This window comes from Enhydra lutris, unplaced genomic scaffold, assembly GCF_002288905.1.
Source record: "Enhydra lutris kenyoni isolate GAN:26980312 unplaced genomic scaffold, ASM228890v2 scaffoldscaffold89, whole genome shotgun sequence".
Lineage (NCBI taxonomy): Eukaryota > Metazoa > Chordata > Mammalia > Carnivora > Mustelidae > Enhydra > Enhydra lutris.
The window spans coordinates 1,135,185-1,146,572 of record NW_019154173.1 but is presented as its reverse complement, the minus strand read 5'-3'; the positions used below and the strand labels follow the sequence as shown (position 1 = coordinate 1,146,572).

Below are 11,388 nucleotides of genomic sequence, written 5' to 3'. Positions count from 1 at the left end.
AACTGAGAAAACTGAGACCCTGAGTGTTTAAGTAACTTGTCCAAGGTCACCGTCAAAGGAACAGAACTGGAATGTGACGTAGGGCAGTGTGACACTCAAACTCCTCTTACACTCTGATGCCTTCTTGACAGTGTTGCTCAGAGTGTGTCAACTATACTCAAATTAAAAAAAAAACTTTTTAAGAGTTGCTTAGAAATGAACACCAGTGCTTTTGGTGCAGCGGAGAGTAAAGTGTGACTATCATCTACTTCTTAGACATTATATTTCCATTAATGTGGTCTTGCATCAATTGAATGTTGGGTGGGGGAGGACAATTCATATTATTGGCTTTACATTAAGCTTACTCTTTAAAGTGACAGCGTTCCTGGGGCGTCTGACTGGTGGAGTCAGTCGGTGGAGCATCTGACTCTTGATCTTGGGGTCATTGAGTTTAAGCCCTGCATTGGATGTAGAGATTACATTTTTTTAAGTGACACTGGGGCACATGGATGGCCCAGTTGGCCAAGGGTCGGCCTTCAGCTCATGATCCCAGAGTCCTGGAGTGGGGCCCCACATCGGGCTCCCTTTCAGCAGGAAGTCTGCTTCTCCATCTCCCTCTACTCCTCCGCTCATGCTCTCTCTCTCTCTCTCTCTCTCATTCATTCTCTCTCTCAAATGAATAAATAAAATCTTTAAAAAAATTTTTTTAAAAAGTGATACCATGGGGGTGCCTGGGTGGCTCAGTTGGTTAAGTGTCCGACTCATGATCTCGGCTCAGATCGTGATCTCGGGGTCCTGGAACTGAGCCCCGAATCGGGCTCTGTGCTCAGCATAGAGTCTACTTGTCCCTCTCCCTCTGCTCCTCTCCACACTTGCTCTCTCTCTCCCACTCTAAAATAAATAAATAAATAAATAAAATCTTTTTTAAAAAGTGACACCATTCTCAACCTGTATTCATGCAGTTGGTTTTCTGAACTCAAGTGTACAACCTTATATTTTGTTGCTGAAGTTTCAGCTTTCTTCATTCAGGCAGTCTAACTTGTCCATATCGCTTCAAGTTCTAATCTTGCTGTCTAACAGAATTACCATACCTCCACGTTCGCTTCTACTGAACGATCATGCTCTCCTTTCTTGAGAAGTCTGATGAACAAGGCAAAGATGCAGAAAGGAACACTATGGCAAACCACTAGAAACTTCTTTCACAGTTGCCATCATTTCATTTACCAGCACTCTTTGAATTAATTCAAATTGTTTAAACAGCCAGTTCATTCACAGCAAATTATTCGCAATGGCCAAAAGTTGGAAACAACACAAATGTCCATCAACAGATGAATGGTTAAGGAAAATGTGGCACATACCTGCAAGTCTTTTTAAAAATTAATTAATTTATTTGAGAGAGAGAGAGATTGAGAGAGAGAGGGCACCACTGGGGAGGAGGGTCAGAGGGGGAGAGAGAAGCAGATTCTCCACTGAGCAGGGAGCCCGACTTAGGGTCGGGAACTTGGCGGTTCCTCAAAAAATTAAAAATGGAACTATCATATGATCCTGCAATTCTGCTTCTGCGATGTATCTGAAGGGAACAAGATCGCTCTCTTGAAGAGCTGTCTGCACTCCCATGTTCACTGCGGCATTATGTACAATAGCCAAGACATGGAAACAACCTAAGTGTTCACTGACGGTTGAATGAATAAGGAAATATATATGTACACACACATAAACGCGCACAATGGAATATTATTCAGCAATTCAAAAAAAAAGAAATTTGGGGCACCTGGGTGGCTCCGTCAGGTAAACATCTAACTCATGGTTTCGGCTCAAGGTCAGGATCTCAGGGTCATGGGATCCAGCCTGCCTTGGGCTCCATGATCTGTGCGCTCTGCGGGGAGTCTGCTTCTCCCTCCCCCACTACCCCTCCCCCCAATCATGTGCTTGTGTGCTCTCTCTCTCTCTCTTTCTCAAACAAATAAATAATCTTTAAAAAAAAAAAGAAGGAAATCCTACCATTTGCAACAACAGGGAGGGATCTTAAGGGCATTATGCTAAGTAAAATAAGTCATACAGAAAAAAACAAACGCTATACATCTCACTTATACGTGAAATCTAAAACCTTCAAAGTCATAGAAACAGGGAGCAGATTGATGGTTACCAGGGACTGGGGGGTGGTGTAGGGAAATGGGGAGATGTTGGTTAAGAAGTACAAACCTTCAGTTACAAGATGAATAACTTCCAGGGATGTAATGTTCAGCATGGTGACTATAGTTAACAATACTGGGGCGCCTGGGTGGCTCACTTGGTTAAGCGTCTGCCTTCGGCTCAGGTCATGATCTTGGAGTCTTGGGATCGAGTCCCATATCAGGCTCCCTGCTCAGCAGGGAGTCTGCTTCTGCCTCTGACCCTCCATCCCCGTGCTTTGTCTCTCTCTCTCAAATAATTAAATAAAATCTTTAAAAATAAACACAAAACAATACTGTATTGTAGTCTTGAAAGTTGCTATGAGAGTAAATCTTAAATATTCTCACCATAGCTACAACAATAACAAAATGGTAATTATGTGAATTAGTAGATGTGTTAAGTAACCTTATCATGGTAAACAATTTGCAATATACACATGTACCAAATCAATCACATTGTATACTTAAACCTACACAATATTCTATGTCAATTATATCTCAAAAAATTTGGAAAAAAAGATTTAGATGGAAATTTTAAGCTGAAACTAATATCTGAAATGAAGAACTAAATACAAGCATTTAACAACCAAATAGACCTGAAAGGAGACAGAATCCTTGAGCTGGTACATACATAGCCCTTAAACCGTAGTACAGAGAGGGGAAAAAAAAAAAAGGAATACCAAAAACAGAGAAAGGAACACAGAAATGTGGGACACATTGTAAATGCCTAATATATATGTAATTTATGTCCTAGAAGGAGAGGAGAGAGAACAAATGGGGCAGAAGTAATAGTTGAAGAGATTATGATGAGCTTTTTCCAAAACCGAGTAAAGATGTTAACACACAGATCAAAGAAATTCTATCTAGAGGCTAAATACTCATGTACAAAAAAACCCATACAGGCATGTCATAGTAAAATTGCCTGAATATTAAAGGCAAAGTCTTAAAAGCAGCCGGAGAGAAAAAGACAAATTGCCTTCACAACAGCATGTTCAGCCTTAGAAATGACTTCCCCAAACATTTTGAAATCTACTTCCCTAAAATCAAGGATCTGCTTACGAGTATGCTTTTCATTCTCTTTGTTATAACTCCAAGTGACTGTCAACACGATCCCCTTCTTTCAGTGTTATTTGTTTTAAAGATTTTATTTATTTATTTGACAGAAAAGACAGACAGCAAGGGAGGGAATAACAAGCAGGGGGAGTGAAAGAAACAGGCTTCCTGCCGAGCAGGGAGCCCAATGCAGGGCTCCATCCCAGGACCCTGAGATCAAGACCTGAGCCTACAGCAGACGCTTAACGACTGAGCCACCCAGGGGTCCCAAATCAGTGCTACTTAACACTTCAGTACTGTCAGCAGGGTTCTCCAGTATGAGACCCATACTCAGCGGGAGGCAGTGTGGTCTGGTGGAAATAGCCGGGTCCCGCCTTGAACTAGCTGCGCGACCTTGGGCTGGTCGGTTAACATCTTTAAACCTCAGCGATGTTTCTTATCTGCGAAATGCAGTTTCCCTTTTGTAGGGTTAGTGTGGCAATTACACGAACAAGGCTTGTAGCCCAGTACCCATTAGGATACAGGAGTTCCGTGAAAGGCAGCCTCGTATCTTCTTTTAAGATAGAACAGTTTCCGCAGAGCCAGTGGAGAGTCTACCAAATGGTTCACTTTTAGCAGAAAGAGCTGCGGCTGCAACCGATGATAAATTGGCTGGTGGGGATGGCGAGGATGACTCTGACTGCTATTTATTGGGGCGCTTACTATGTGCCGGTTTACTTTTATCTACCCTTTAAAAAAAAAAAGACTTTATTTCTTTGAGAGAGACAGAGATAGCAAAAGAGATAGTGAGAGATCATGAGTGGGAGGGACGGGTCGCCTCTCTCACTGTGTCTCTCTCTGTCAAATAACAATCTTTTTTTTTTAAAGATTTTATTTACTTATTTGACAGATAGAGATCACAAGTAGGCAGAGAGGCAGGCAGAGAGAGGGGGTGGGGAAGCAGGCTCCCCACCAAGGAGAGAGCCTGATACGGGGCTCCATCCCAGGACCCTGAGACCATGACCTGAGCTGAAGGCAGAGGCTTTAACCCACTGAGTCACCCAGGCACCCAAATAAATAACAATCTTTAAAAAATCTAAAAAAAAAAGATGATATTTCCCTATAATTTTTTTTTGACAAAATGTAATTACCATTCTACTCCAATGAACTTTACTTTCCCACTTTTCACCTGTCTCAGTGACCTAGGTGCTCAGTCCAATCCCCAAGTTCCCCATCCCTGCAACAACTAACACAGTTCCATCTTAGTAATTCAAGCTCAGTCACCTGGTTTCGAAGCTTCAGAGCTCTTCAAGCTCTCTTGTCTCAGGACAGAGAAGAGCGCCCAACTTGGGTCTAGAGCAGAGTAGGGGGTTGCCTTCTCTTTTGATCTCTCTGCACTGAGAACTTCTGAGTTGGGATAGGAAGGAGGAAGAGGAATATCTGACTACTGTGGTGGGTTCTTTCTACCCTACTTATGGGCCATCCATCCAGCACCGAGAATAGTACAGATCCTCCAAATGGGGTGTATATACCCAGGGGGAGGTGCCAAAGGCTCCACTGGATATTGTAAGAAAGTACTGGAACTTCTGTCTGCAGTTTTTTGTTTTTTTTTATCCAAGGAAATTGTTATTTTATTTTTTTAAGATTTATTTATTTATTTTTCTGTTTTTGAGAAAGACAGCATCAATGGGGGTGGGAGAGCAGAGGGAGAAGCAGACTCCCTGCTGAACAGGGAGCCCAATGCGGGGTTTGATCCCAGGACCCTGGGATCATGACCTGAGCAGAAAGCAGACCCTTCACCCATTGAGCCACCCCGGCACCCAGTGAAGAAATTTTGAAAAGTCAGCTTGACTAATGTTTAATATGCAAATTGAAATCAGCGTCTTCCCAGGATCCATATATCAGATGGTCACATACAAGTCCTGGGGGATTCTTGGGTAAGAAGGAGCGTTCTGCAAAGCATATAACTTGCCAGGGGTGCTCGCCCACATTCCTCGGCTTTTTGGTTTGTAGTTTATCTGTGGAGGGTTAAATGTACTATGCAAAATATTATCTAATTTTAGCTAAACCAATGGATAAGTGGTTTTAGAAGATCTCTGCAAAGAATCCATGGGTTGGAGTGAGTGTCAATAATATGAGCACAAATAAAATGGCAGAGCAAATGTTTCTCATTCTCCCAGTATAAGCACCTCTTCATCCCGATTTCAAGGTGAAGAATGAGACACTCTAATGAGACACAACAAAAAGTCAAGCAAAGGTCTTTCTAACTATCAAGAAGATTATCAGAAATATGGGTTTACATTCACATCTTATCCCATTTGCTTTATTATATAGTCCCACTCCATATATTCCAAGACAAATATTTGAAATATAAGCATCTCACCTGATCCAATTCTGTTGCCGGCTTCCTTTATTCACTGATGTAATATAAAAAATAGATGGGGATGCCTGACTCGCTAAGTTGGTTAAGGGTCTGCCTCAGCTCAGGTCCTGATCCCTGGTATCGAGCCTGGTGTAGGGCTCCTCAGGCAGCCAGGAGTCTGCTTCTCCCTCTCCCTCCCCCTTCCCCTACTCGTGCTCTCTCTCTCTCATTCTCTCTGTCTCAAATAAATAAATAAAATCTTAAAAATAAGGGTACCCCAGGTGGCGTAGTCAGTTAAGCATCCAACTCCTGGCTTCTCCTCAGGTCATGATCTCAAGGTCCTGGATCAAGCCCCTCATTGGGCTCCACGCTCAGGGAGGAGTCAGCTAAACCTTCTCTCTCCTTCTCCCTCCATCCCTCCCCACTCTCTTTCTCTCTCTCAAATAAACACGTAAATTTTAAAAAAATAATAAAAATAAATGAAGGAAGGGAAGGATTCCAGAGGATTTCAAAGTTTGAGTCCTGAGTGATCAGATGAGTTGTAATGCGGAAAGTTGAGAATGATATCTGAGGCCAGAAAAAGATACCTATGCAACAAAGGAATAGCACTCACCCGAAGAGTGCATTTAGACATACACACTTACAGAGTTTCATTTTGAAGAACTTGAGAAAATAAATTTGTAAATTCAAATTTTTATAAGTGGAAGAAATTGCCAGAGTATGCCAAAGAAATGCGCTGCATTATACTTTTAAAAAACAAAGATATTAAATGTTGAGCGCATTTATACGTAATTACACATTTTGAAGGAAAAGTGTCAGTTCCAAAGTAGTGGTGCATGAAAAAGAGTAAACACCATGTCATTTTAATTATACATTTTGCAAATAAAGCATTGCATTAAAAAAAAAAAACCCTGACTTCTCAGTGGAAACAATAGAAGCCAGAACATAATGGAATGACATTATTATCGTGTGAGAGAAAACGACTGTAAAATTAGAACTCCATAAGCAGTGAAAATATCCTTAAGAAGGAAGGTGCCATAGATATGTCAGACGAATGAAATCTGGGCAAATTTATAGTCAGCAAGCTGGCACTAAAGGGAATTCTTTAGGCAGAAGGAAAATAATCCCAGATAGATACTAAAAAAAAAGTAGGAAGGAATGAAGAACAAGGGACGACTAAGCATGCAGGTAAAAACAGATCAATTTGATTGTAGAAAACAATAATAACAATGCTTAGTAGCATTTAAAATATATACAGAGAGATTTAGGGGCACTTGGCTGGTTCAGTAAGTAAACCATATGACTCTTGATCTCAGGGTTGTAAGTTCAAGCCCCATACGGGGTGTAGAGATTACTTAAAAATAAAATATTTAAATATATATATATGTATATACATATATATATAGAGAGAGAGAGAGAATTGTAGATATGAGCTATTGTAGATATTTATATATACAGAGAGATATGTAGATATCTCTACATATTTAAAGAGAGAGAGACAATTAAAATGCATGACATCATGAAGTTTGAGTGCAGTTGATCCTAATACCTAACTTCAGAGTTGGGGATGTGATACAGATCTAGCCAATAAAATACCATGATGATTAGTTAAGTGAGGGGTATGTGACCAAAGATGGACTCATAAAAACCAGCATGTACCAGCCCTGAAACTTTGGTCGAAAGTATTGTGAGTATTGCAAGGCTTAATATTACAGTGGGATGGCCCATCTAAAATGAATCCAGAACCCAAGGAAACAGAGGGGATAAAGAAAGAGGTTTATTTTGGATTTAAGCTCCTGGAATCAGTCATACTAAAACTAGTCCTGTCTCTGGAATTTGCAATTATGTGTATCAGCTTCCTCCTTCTTCTTTTTTTTTTAAAGTATGCTCTACACCCAACGTAGGGCTTGAACTCACGACCCCGAAATCAAGAGCTGCATTCTCTACCTGCCAACCGAGCCAGCTTAGTGCCCCAGCTTCCTTTTTTTTTTAAGCATGGATACAATAATGCAAAATGAGAGCATAAATGGAGTTAAAGAGCTTTAAGATGATAACATTACTGGGAAAATGGAAAAGAAATAATATGTTTTAAACTGCAGCAAGTCAAGGATGCATGTGTAATTTCTAAGGTAACCGCTCAAAGAATAACAGAAGAATATACAGTCAACCAAGCTTGTAGAAAATTTGAATAACGTCATCAAAGGTAAATCTAAAGGAAAACCAAGAAGAAAGAAGAAAGGAACATGAAACAAGTAAATCAAATAGGGGGGGAAAGGTGGCCATTAAAACCCCAAATATATTTCTAATTTCTTTTTTTTAAGGATTTTATTTACTTATTTGACAGAGAGAGAGAGAGAGAGAGAGCACAAGCAGAGGGGGGGAGGTAGAGGTAGAGGGAGAAGCAGGCTCTTCACGGAGCAGGAAGCCCCTATGTGGGACTCGATCTCAGGACCCCAGGATCATAATCTGAGCTGAAAGCAGATGTCCAATCAACTGAGCCACCCAGGCACCCCTCTAATTTTATTTAAAGCGAATGAGCTGGTGATGAAAATGTTCTAAAATTGTGGTGAGGACAGCACAACTCTGTGAGGATACTAAAGGCCACTGAAACATACACTTTAAACAGGTGACTTGCGTGGTATGTGAATTACATCTCTCAATAAAGCTGTCTTTTAAAAGTGAATGGACTAAATATACCAGCCAGAAGGTCAAAATTGTCCAACTGGATAAAAACAAAACCCAACTACACAGGGCCTCTGGGTGGCCCAGTTGGTCAAAGAGACAACTTGATTTGGGCTCAGATCATGATCTCAGAGTCCTGGGATCGAGCCCTACTCAGCGTGGAGTCTGAGGATTCTCTCCCTCTCCTTCTACGCCTTCTCCCCAGCCCCTCAAACAAATAAAGAAATCTTTAAAAATATTAGTTGAAAGTAAAAGAATGGTGGGGGTGTTTGGCTGGCTCAGTCAGTGGAGCGGGTGACTCTTGATCTCGGGGTTGTGGATTCAAGTCCCAGGTTGGGTGTGGAGATGACTTAAAAATAAAATCTTACCAAAAAAAAGAAAAGAAAAAGTAGAAGAGTGGTTAAAAGATGTATCCTGCAAACACTAAGCCCAAGAAAGCTGATATAGCTGTACTACTAATAATAAAGGAATCAATCGACTAGGAAAAAACAGCAAATTGTAGAGTTATATGTACCCATAACCAGTATAAAGCAAAACTTGAGGGAACTAAAATGGACAAATCCACAACCACAGTAAGAAGTTTGAACACACCTCTTTCGATAGCTGATAGAATAAGGAAACAAAAAATTAGTGAGGCAGAAGATCTAAATAACACAATTAGCAAATTCAATACATCTAGGTATCTAGCCATATATTTTATATATATACATAGTGTATGTATATACATTATATATAAAAAACACTACCCAACAATAACAGAATATGTGTTCTTCCCAAACATAAATGTAACACTTACCAAGATTGACCATATATGGAGTCACAAAGCAAGCCTCAACAAATTTCAAATGATTCAAAGCATTCACCGTATGTTCTCTCACCACAATAAAAGCTGCACATCTGTAACACGCAGGTGACTCCGAAATTCTCAACTGCTTGGAAGGTAAGCAACGGGAACAAAAAAATAATATCAGAACACAATGAATAACATTTTAAGTGCACAAGCTTGACGACTTGTACGAAACAGTAAGTTGCTCAAGAAACACAACTTACCAAAGTGACAGAACAATAAAAATAAAATAAAATCTGTTATCTATTATAGTAACTGAAGCATCTGGTTAAGCATCTTCCCAAAGAAAAGCCCAAGACCCAGATGGCCAAACCGGTGAATGCCTCTAGACATCTAAGAAAAGAAAAAAGGAAAAAGCTCATCTTCACAAACACTTCCAGAGAATAGAAAAAGAGTGAAACATCTCTAAATTCTTTTTATGAGGCCAAAATAATCTTGTTACAAAACCTAATAGGGATTCTAAGGAAGGAAAATTGCTGAAAAACCTCTCTTGCGAGCATAAATGTGAAATTCTTAATTATATAGTATTAGCAAATGAATCACGAACTATATACAGAGAGTGATATGCCCGAAACAAATGACTTCTTTCTAGGAAGGTAAAGGCTAATATTCTGAAGTGAATAAATGGAGTCACCACATAAATAGAAAAAAAATTTAAAAATCTTATCATCATCATCATATTGGTAGATGCAGAAAAATGTTTAAAAATATAACATTCGTATAACATTCAGAAGAACCACCTTGGCTCTAGATCAAGCTGGAGGGGTGATGACTGCGGTAGTGAGAGCCTGAACCCAGCAAGGGGCAGGAGGTGCCCGTGGCCAGCTGGACTTCGGGGGCACACTATGGCGATGGAGACCACCAAGGCTGACTGTGTCAGGGACCCGACCCCAAGAGGAAGCCCAAGCAGCCCTCTGTGTCAAGCGTCTCTTCCTGAGTTTCTGAGTGACCTGGGTTGGGGAGATCGACAGTGGGAATCTTGGGGTCTGTCTTAGGGATCCTGGAGTGTAGGAGAGGGGGTCAGTTCTGTTTTTGAGGAGCATTTGGATGAGAGCTCTTGGCTCGGTCTCAGGGAGCTTGGAGTGCAGGAGGTGCTGAAGGGAGGGGGCCTGGTCCCTGCCCTCGAGAATTTGGGGTGAGGAGTGCTCAGTCTCATTCTTAGGAATCTGGGCCAAGGGTACTTGTACTGACCCAAGGAGCTCAAGATGAGGGAAACTTGGTCCCAATCCTAGGGATCCTGGGATGAGGGTGCTTGGATCTATCCCCAAAAGCCCCGTGTTTGAGGAATCTGGTCGTGTCTCTGGGACTACCGGGTGGGGGCAGGGTTGCAGCTCTGTCCAGAAAAAACCGGGGCTTTATGCCTCACCCTTCCCAAGGTGAGGCAAGCATGATACCTATCCTGAGAAGCTGGGAGGGAGGAGGGGGTAGGGTCCTGTTCCTAGAAAGTCTGGGATGAGGAGCAGGGAGGGCCATGTGGCAAAGAGCCAGGGTTCGGGAATGGCTTGGGGTGCCCTGCCCAGAGCGCATCTGAGGCATCCCAGCAGCGGGCAGAGACAGTCAGACGTGGCCGCAGACAGAATGGAGCACTACCAGAAAGCCGGCTTCCTTCCCCGGCGCCCCGGCCACCTCCTGATAGCCAGGAGATGCAGGTCCAAGAGGGCAGCAAAATCCGCAGCCTACTGGGGCTGTGGTGTTCTCGGGTTGTGGGGACTGCAGGGAGGCCGTCAGCTGGGCTGAGACCATCCTGTGGCAGGTAGCAGACCCGCCTCACCAAGCCGTGCTTCCTGCAGCCTGAGGACACCTGCGTGCCAGTCTCACATGCCCCTGGCCTGGATCCCTTTATGGTGCCTCGCCGTGTGCCTGCAGTGCGGCTGCTGCTCGGCCATGACCCCCCCGGGACTCCAGTGAGCGCGGCTACCAGCCCCCAGGGGCACTCGCTGGTCTGGGCCCTACACCTTGCTCCAGCTGTGGCCCCTGACTCTAAAGAAAGGCTTGAGGACCTCCCCAGAGAAAGCCGTTCTCTAGATTCGAATGTCTAGGATGTCTGTGCCTTCTCCGACAAGCCTCTGTTAATGCACAGAAATGAGCCTGCGTGTCTGGCTTCCCATTCTCTCCAGTGTGCCACGAAGAGTGACAGCCGTGGGGTCCCTGCTGGGTTCTGGAATGCTTGAGAAGGGCTTACTCTGCCTTCTACCTACAGTGCCTCTGACAGAGGTCCAGGGAGTGGGCTGGAAGTAAAGGTTCTGCTTTTTTGTCTGAAAAAAAAAATATATATGTATAATATTCATTCATGATTAGAAAAAAAGATCTGTAGC

At 42.5% G+C, this 11,388-nt stretch overlaps 1 pseudogene; it reads left to right on the top strand.

The window, feature by feature from the left end:
* Positions 1 to 10,651: 10,651 nt before the first annotated feature.
* LOC111162125 lies at positions 10,652 to 11,051 on the top strand (annotated as a pseudogene).
* The last annotated feature ends 337 nt before the right edge of the window (positions 11,052 to 11,388 follow it).